At 40.0% G+C, this 8,246-nt stretch overlaps 1 pseudogene; it reads right to left on the bottom strand.

The window, feature by feature from the left end:
* Window positions 1-5,546: 5,546 nt before the first annotated feature.
* On the bottom strand, window positions 5,547-5,930 carry LOC105101491 (nuclear transport factor 2-like; annotated as a pseudogene).
* Window positions 5,931-8,246: the final 2,316 nt, after the last annotated feature.

The following is an 8,246-nucleotide window of genomic DNA, read 5'->3' as shown; positions in this document are numbered from 1 at the left end:
CATTTCAGTGATTTTCTTCAACTCTGGGCATTCTTTATGTTTTCCAGCTCTTCCCTAAAAACTTCACTTTGTGCATCTATTCCTCTCTTGATTTCTCTGACCATCTTGGCTATCATTACTTTAAACTCTTTCTTAGATAAACTTCCCATCTCCTCATCACTTATTTCTTCTTCTGGGATTTTATCTTGTGCCTTGGCCTGGGAGATATTCCTCTGCTGCTTCATATTGTCTATCTTTCTGTGTGTTTGTGGATTCCTTCTACAGGCTTTGGGATTGTTGATTTTTTTTATTTCTAGTATCTATCCCTGGTAGATGAGGCTGGACTAGAGGCCTATGCAGGTTTCCTGGCAGGAGGAGCTGGTGCCTGCCCACTGCTGGGTGAAGCTTGGTCCTGGACCTCTGGTGGGAAGGGCTTTGTCTAGAGGTGTTTGTGGCTGAGGAAGTCGCTGATGGGTGGGGCTGTGTTCCCACCCTATGTGTTGTTTGGCCTGAGGCTTCCCTACAGGCTTTTGGATGGGGCTAGGTCTTGGTGCTAATGATCCAATCAAGATGTCACCCTCCAGGAAAGCTCATGTAGATAAACACGCCTGGAATATCTGCCACCAGCTTTTATGTCCCCTGAGTGAGCTGCAGCTGTTCCCCACATCCCCAGGAGACCCTCCAAATCCAGCAGGCAGATCTGGCCCAGGTTCCTAAGAAATCACTGCCTCTGCCCTTGGACCTGGTGCACATGAGTTTCCGTGTACAATTCCCAAGCAAATGGAGTCTCTGTCCCCCCCCCCCAATCCCGTGGGACTCCCAGAGCCAAGCCACTGGCCTTCAAAACCAAATGTCCTGGGGTTTCTTTCTTCTCTCAATGCCAGAACCTGAGGTGGGGAGCCTGACATGGGGCTTAGAACTCTCACTCCTGTGGGAGGGCCTCTGCAACTTAACTCTTCTTCAGTTTGTGGGTCACCCACCCAGGGGTATGGAGCCCAATTATTTCATGAGCACACCCCTCCTACCATCCTGCTGTGGTTCCCTCTTTGTGTTTCCATTTGCAAAAGCTCTTTTTTTGCTAGGTTCCAGTCATTTTTTCTATGGTTGTTTAGCATTCAGTTGCAGTTTCATTGCAGTTGCAAGGAGAGGTGTGCTCATGGTCTTGCCAGTCCGCCATCTTTACCAGAGAATCCCCATTGGTTTTTTAGTAGCATGTTGCTTAATCACCATACTGTCACTTTTTTCTCCTTTGTTTTTCTGTGGTTGATTTCTTGTTTTATGGCTCTGTGGTCAGGAAAGATGCTTGAAATAATTTCTATCCTTTTAAACTTGTTGAGGCTTCTTTGTGCCTGAGTACATGATCTATCCTACAGAATGTTCCATGCACACTTGAAAAGAATGTATAGTCTCTTTTTGGGGGATATAATGTCCTAAAAATATCAACCAGGTCCTACTGTTCTATTGTGTCATTTAGTTTCTCCATTGTCTTATTGATTTTCTGTCTGGAAGATCTGTCCAGTGATATTAATGGGGTGTTAGAGTCTCCTACTATGATTGTGTTCCCATCAATTTCTCCTTTTATATATGTTAGTATTTGCTTTATGTATTTAGGTGCTCCTATATTGGTACATATATGTTAATGAGTGTAATATCCTAATCTTTTATTGCTTCTTTAATTTAATCATTATATAGTGTCCTTCTTTATCTTTCTTTATGGCCTTTGTTTTAAAGTCTATTTTGTCTGAAACCAATATTGCTACTCCTGTTTTCTTGTCATTTCCATTTGCATGAAATATCCTTTTTCCATCCTCTCACTTTTAATTTATGTTTCCTTCTCCCTAAAATGGGTCTATTGTATGCAGCTTGCCCAACATTTAGGACAATGACCATATATAATAGTATTCCTCAAAAAAATGTTTATTAAGGAAATGAATGAAAATGGTGCAAACCATCTGACAGCCTTCCTGTTCAGATGCAATGTTATACACAAAGAAAATACCATCAAGCAGCAAGTGAAAGATCCCTAAGAAAAATCAATTTCAATAGGAGTTAAACTTTAAAAAGATCACTTTTGAAGACCACCAGAGAAGACTCTCCCCAGCTCTTAATCAACTTACATCTATTTGTGTATTCAAAACAGTGTGAAAAATTCCAATCACTGTAAAGCAATAAATAACTTTTTTTTTCAAAATGACATTCTGGCAGTAATATGTTCTGATCAATAGAAAATGACAGAGTCTAGAAATTATGCAAAATGCTCTTGGAAATTGACAATGGATGAGACATTTGAAATTGCTTAAAAATGTGTCAGATTACTTAATAAAAAGTTCTGGGACAATTGTTTTTCTTCTTGTTTTTCTTAAAGTAAAGTTGGATCTCTTTCTGTTTATCCCAATATAAATTGCACATTAAGTTACTATTTAATGTAATTTAAAATAAAGTTCTAAAAGAGAGCATTGTTAATTTGTAATATAATTTGTAGTGGAAAATTTATATAATTTTCTAATCAAGATTTCAATAGCTAAGGAACAAAAGCAAAAAAGAGATAATAAGCAGGAAAAATATTTATAATGCATATTACAGAGAGCTAATGCCCTCAGTATGTAAGGAGGTTTTATTAATTAATAAGAAAAATGTCAAATGAATGGAAAAGATCAAGCAAGCATGTAAACAGTAAAAAAGATACAAGGGTTTACAATGAATGAAATGATGTTCAATTTTATACATAATTGAATAAAATAAGTTAAATTTATACAATGCAAAAACACAAACTAAGTTAACAATGAGATATGATTTCCTACCTTAAAAATGGCAAAACAACTTTGAAGGTTTTTATTATACAGTATTGGTGAAGCTATGGGAAAAATTCACATTCAAGCATCAAGTGTAAAAATGAACTGCTATGATCTCTTTGAAGACTAATTTAGCAGTAGGTATGAAGATTAAAGCAGGTATCCTTGGTCCCAAGAAACTGCCCTTAATTTTTTCTTTGGTATACTTCCATATATACAAGAGCATGATCATGGTGAGAATGAGAAAGAAAGAAGGAGGGGGAGGGAGGGGAGAGAGGGAAAAGAAGGATAAGAAGAAGAAGGAGAAGAAGGAGAAGGAAGAAGGAAGAAGAAGAAGAAGAAGAAGAAGAAGAAGAAGAAGAAGAAGAAGAAGAAGAAGAAGAAGAAGAAGAAGAAGAAGAAGAAGAAGAAGAAGAAGAAGAAGAAGAAGAAGAAGAAGAAGAAGAAGAAGAAGAAGAAGAAGAAGAAGAAGAAGAAGAAGAAGAAGGAGGAGGAGGAGGAGGAGGAGGAGGAGGAGGAGGAGGAGGAGGAGAAGGAGAAGGAGAAAAAGAAGAAGGAGGAGGAGGAGGAGGAAGAGGAGGAGGAGGAGGTGATGGGGAGGAGGAGGTGATGGGGAGGAGGAGGTGGGGAGGAGGAGAAGGAAGAGGAAGAGGGAAAGAAAGGAAACAAAGGAGAAGAAGCAGAAAAAAGCAGCTAAATGTTCATTTATGGAGACTGTTTTTCTGTTTAGTGGAAAATGTACAACAGTCAAAGAAAGGAAATAGATTTGGGCATGTTGATGTAGACAAATCTCCAAAATAACAGGAAAAGGTAAAATAGGAGCAGTGTTTAAAACTATATTGAAAAGAAAAAAAACAGAAAATATCCATCTACTCTGGAAGAATGGAGAAGAATGTATGATGGTTCTTAAGGGATTATCCTTCAGCTCAAAACCCATCCTTCCTGCCACACTTTGGTGTCAGAGCTGGGACTCTGGAACACACTTTGTCATTTGCTATTTGACTCCTTGTTAAGTTCTGCTGGGAGATCACTGATAATGGTTATCTTTGGGAAATAAGACTGGAGCCTGGGGTGGAAGAGAGATGCTGCCTTCAAAACGTTAAGTCACATCAGTGAAAGTTTAGAAAGCTGGAAACCCAGTAATCCTCTAGTGGAAACTCCAAATGAGTGTGTGCACAGCACCAGAATTTCCAGTTCCTGGACCTGGCTAATATCCATGACATCCTCTTTTTAGGGATGTTCTTCAACTTTCCTCAGATTTGTTATCAACACCAGCATACCAGGTAGACAGATGGATAAACAAGCTGGACTGGTAGAAGAAAAAACTTCCAATTTAGGAAAATGAATTAATTTGAGAATGCCAACACCAACGTGTTTTAGCCACTAGGAGTCAAATAATAGGTTGTATGGCAGTGTGTTTCAAGTGTTTCTGACCCACAGGGGAAAACGTGTATTTTCCATTATGAACTACACACACATACACACAAACACACACACACACACACACAAAGTGAAACAAAAGTTTCATCAAACAATACCTTAACCTAACTAGATATAACTCACATTGATACTTTCTATCCTTTTCTATTCCATTCCATTCTATGTCATTAGAAAGAAAAATGCTAGTCTTGACCCACTAACTTTATTTCACTATCTAATCATTGCACGAAACTACCACAGGAACAGACTGGCATAAAAGAATTGATCAAGGCTCTCTAATCAGATTGACCTGGGTACTAAACCCAGGCCGACCACTTATAATTGTTGTCCTGGTAGTTATTAATTTCTCTAAACTCTGCCTTTTAATACCTAAGGTACAGATGATTGGAGAATGAAATGAAGAACGTGTATAGGGTGCATAGTGTGGTCGGCCTCTGGGGGCACCAGTGGTCCATTCTTCCCTTCACTGAACAAAGATTCCTTGAAGGAAACACGCGCAGTTCCTGTCCTCACAGCTTGTCTTCTCACTGCGGAGTCCGTAAGCTGAAAACTGCTGACATCAGCCCCCAGTGAAAGGGAAATTCACCATCGATTTTTACAGTTTTTTAGAGAAATTGAGGACTGTTAGCACCAAGCCAGTAGAGGGGATGCTGTGTGAACAGAATCCATTTGTCTTGGATCTTGTATTTGCTATGGCCAGGGATGATTTTGTCCTTCAGGGTATAGTTTTGGCTGTCACACAGGAGATGCTGCTGCTGGCACCTGGGGGTAGAAGCCTGGATGTTACTAAACATCCTACAATACACAAGCCCCCACAATCAAGAATTGTCTGGCCCCAAGTGTCAGTATTATCCACATTGAGAAAACTGAGTTATGAGAACTGAACAACTATGACTACTGTGATTAAAAGTGTCTTTATTTATTGATTTTCTTATTATCATTATTAATTAAGAAAATTTTCATGGTTTTATTGTATCGTGATGCATTGAAATATCTGAACAAATCAGTATCTGGGCGGTGAGGCAGCTGCTTTCTCCTTCACTTCTTCGGGTTATGAGAGCAACTTGTCAGTAGATTCAAAAAAAAGGCAACCTTCTGCATTACTTAAGTCTTTCCAAGGCATGCGTGGGTACAAAGCAAACTTCTCCTGTCAGATGCAGCTAGCCTAGCATCCAAGCATCGTGCACGATACCTCAGTAGCAGCAGCACACTTGTGCCCACCCCCACCGTGGCCCTACTGGTTTGTGTGTGATATCTGGAGCATCTGGGAAAGTGTGAATAGTATTGCGAAGAGGAGGCAGGAGGAAGCAGCGTGAGTGCCTGCCTGGGAGGAGGTCAGCTGAAGTTGTGCAGGGCAAGCCAGAACATGTCATTGGTGTAAACCCAGGCATCATTGATGTGCTTTAAAAGGAACATCTGGTGGACCCCATGATGGGGTCTTCCTGGGCCTTGAGCTGGCCCGCCACCTGTGCTGGGGACGCAGCTCTCTGGTGTGGGCTGATGGTCCTGCACTCTGATTCTGTGCTGGATTTTCTGGAATGGAAGCCTAGACAGTTTTGCCATGATGGCAGCTTTCCCCTGGAATTACTGTCCTTCCCACGCAAGGCATGACACCTCAAAATACAATGCACCTCATTAGGTTCTGTCGTTATCAAATAATTGGTAGTAATGTTGAATGAAGCTGGATCCAACCTAATCCCAAATTGGCTTGTCTCACATTCTGGAACATCACCCAGCCTCCTTAAGACCTGAGGGGCTGGCACGGTGGCAGCACCCGTGGTGGCAACCCGGGGAAGTATGTTTAGAGTCTTGGTGTGGGAGTCATTCTCACTGGTGTGGGCAAGTCCCCAGAGCTCTCAGTTTCAATTTCTTCATCTGCAAAATGGGTATAATAATGTCTGCCCACCTCCATAATTGGTTGAGATGTGGAAATCAATCCAAAGATGAAAAGCTTTAATAATTAGACTGGGTGGCCAGTTTCAAGTGGGTACCTTTTTATTATAATTATTGGACTTTTCATAAAATAAAAAAATTGCCAACAAAACCTCAAAGATTTTGTTAATTAAAAGAGATGTATCAAAAACACAACATTAGGATAATTATGGTACCAGCATCCAAATTTCATCACTAGGAATATGGGTGGGGGGGTATTTATAACATCATGGGTTCAAGAGGGAATCAGAATTAAGTTAGTTTTTTAATAGTGCCAACATTCCAAACATCTGATGTAAAAATAAACAGAGAATATATTATGGTTACACATTATTCATTCTGTTTATAGATACTTCCCTTCTCAATACTATCCCAGACCAGGGAGCCAATAACAGAAAATGTGCCAAGAATTACAAATTGTGTCTTGCTCGGTACTTGACTATCTTTCCAAAGTTATCAAGGTTTACTTAAAAACCAACTTGTCAGTAGCTGTTAGAGAACAGGAGAGGAGAGGATGAGTCAGTAATTTCTCTTTTCCCTTGCCTGCTCACACCCCAGTATTGGTGCCTCACTTAGAGGACCATTTGTCTTGTAACTTCATTTATTCTGCTGGTCTGTTCATCTCTTTTGTAACCCCAGCACCTGATCTGATTGTGTGGAAGTTCTTGCCTTGTCCATGTTATAGTTTGTAAAGAGTTAAGCACACAGTGTTACCGAATGAATTGAGTCTTGCAAATATTTCTCAGAAGAGTTCTTCTTACCTCTTTTGGTCTTTCTTTGCTCCTCTGCATCTCTGCAGAGATTCTTGGTGAAAAATTCCAGAAGGAAACAAATGTGGGCCCTATTTTCATGTAGTTTGTATTCTTACTTTGCAGGCAGTAAATTGAAAACCACTGCTGGATTATGCCATTGGGCCATAATCATGGTCAAATTCACCAGAATCTCTACACTTGTTTTCAATTGTATAAGGACCCCATTAGTCTTTTCAGGGGAATATCACAGGATCAGCATAAACCCCACAGTGCAGAGCAAGTTGGCATGATTTCCTAAATCCCTCTGCTGTAGGAGGAACAGGGCTGCATGCTCGGGGTGCCTGGAGCTTACACAATCACAGGGACCAGGATGGCAACTGGGAGGAACTGAGCGGAGCTGAAAGACTGGTGACTTTGAGAAGTTACTTAAGCCGAAAGACAGTATCCTTAGTAGAGCTGAGCTATTCTCTGAGACCCTTTCCAAAAATATGATTAAAATATTAACAAGGGCTTCTTGATCAACAGAACCAAGCTTTCCGTCAGTGCTTATTAAGTACTAAATCCTGCGGTGTGGTGGACTCTGGGACTAGAGCGATGAAGGGAACTGGGACTGCTCTAATCTGCCTTCCAGCTCTCTCCACAGTGCCCCTGGAGGGCCATGTGTTTCAGGCGGCATTGCTCCAAGGTGAAAAAAACTTGTCTAGAACTCGGCATCCCTGCTCGGAGAAGTGATTCCTGGGAACGCCGCTAGGTTAGCAGGGCACTTTGCACAGTAAGAGATCAGCTTTCACGTTAAGCCTCAGAGATAACAGGGTTGGTTTGTTTGTTACTGTACCTTAGCAAGACCCTTCTAATACACTATCATTTCATTAAAAAAAAAAAACAAAACTTGCAAACTTTAAAACCAGAAAGGAAATAAGCCTGGAATAATATATAGTCCTTAGAATTCAGTAGATTTAATATAATAAAGATGTCCCTACATTTCATATTTTCCTCACTTGATTATGGATTTTAAAAACTAATTTAAGAATTTAAATTAGATAAGTTCAAAGAAGAATCATTCTAAACCAAAAGCTTAATATGAAAGCACTTTAAGAGGAGAATACTCAGGGTCGGTTTTATCAGTGGGTTTATAAATTCTGGCTCTTATAGGTAGACAGTCTAGTTTTAAAAAAATACTTTGAAAGGTCATATATAAATATACAGAGTTTTAAATGCAGAGTTTTATTTTAATAAATTTAAATGAGTAGTCTGCAAGTAAAAAAGGATTTATATTGTTTTACTGCCTTGGGAGAGTAGCACTCTCTAATGGTTATCAAGCAGCAAAAGGCGTATTGGATCTAGACTCTAG

This window comes from Camelus dromedarius, chromosome 18 (genome assembly GCF_036321535.1).
Source record: "Camelus dromedarius isolate mCamDro1 chromosome 18, mCamDro1.pat, whole genome shotgun sequence".
Lineage (NCBI taxonomy): Eukaryota > Metazoa > Chordata > Mammalia > Artiodactyla > Camelidae > Camelus > Camelus dromedarius.
Note: the sequence above shows the minus strand (reverse complement) of the source record. Positions and strands in the feature narration are given on the sequence as shown.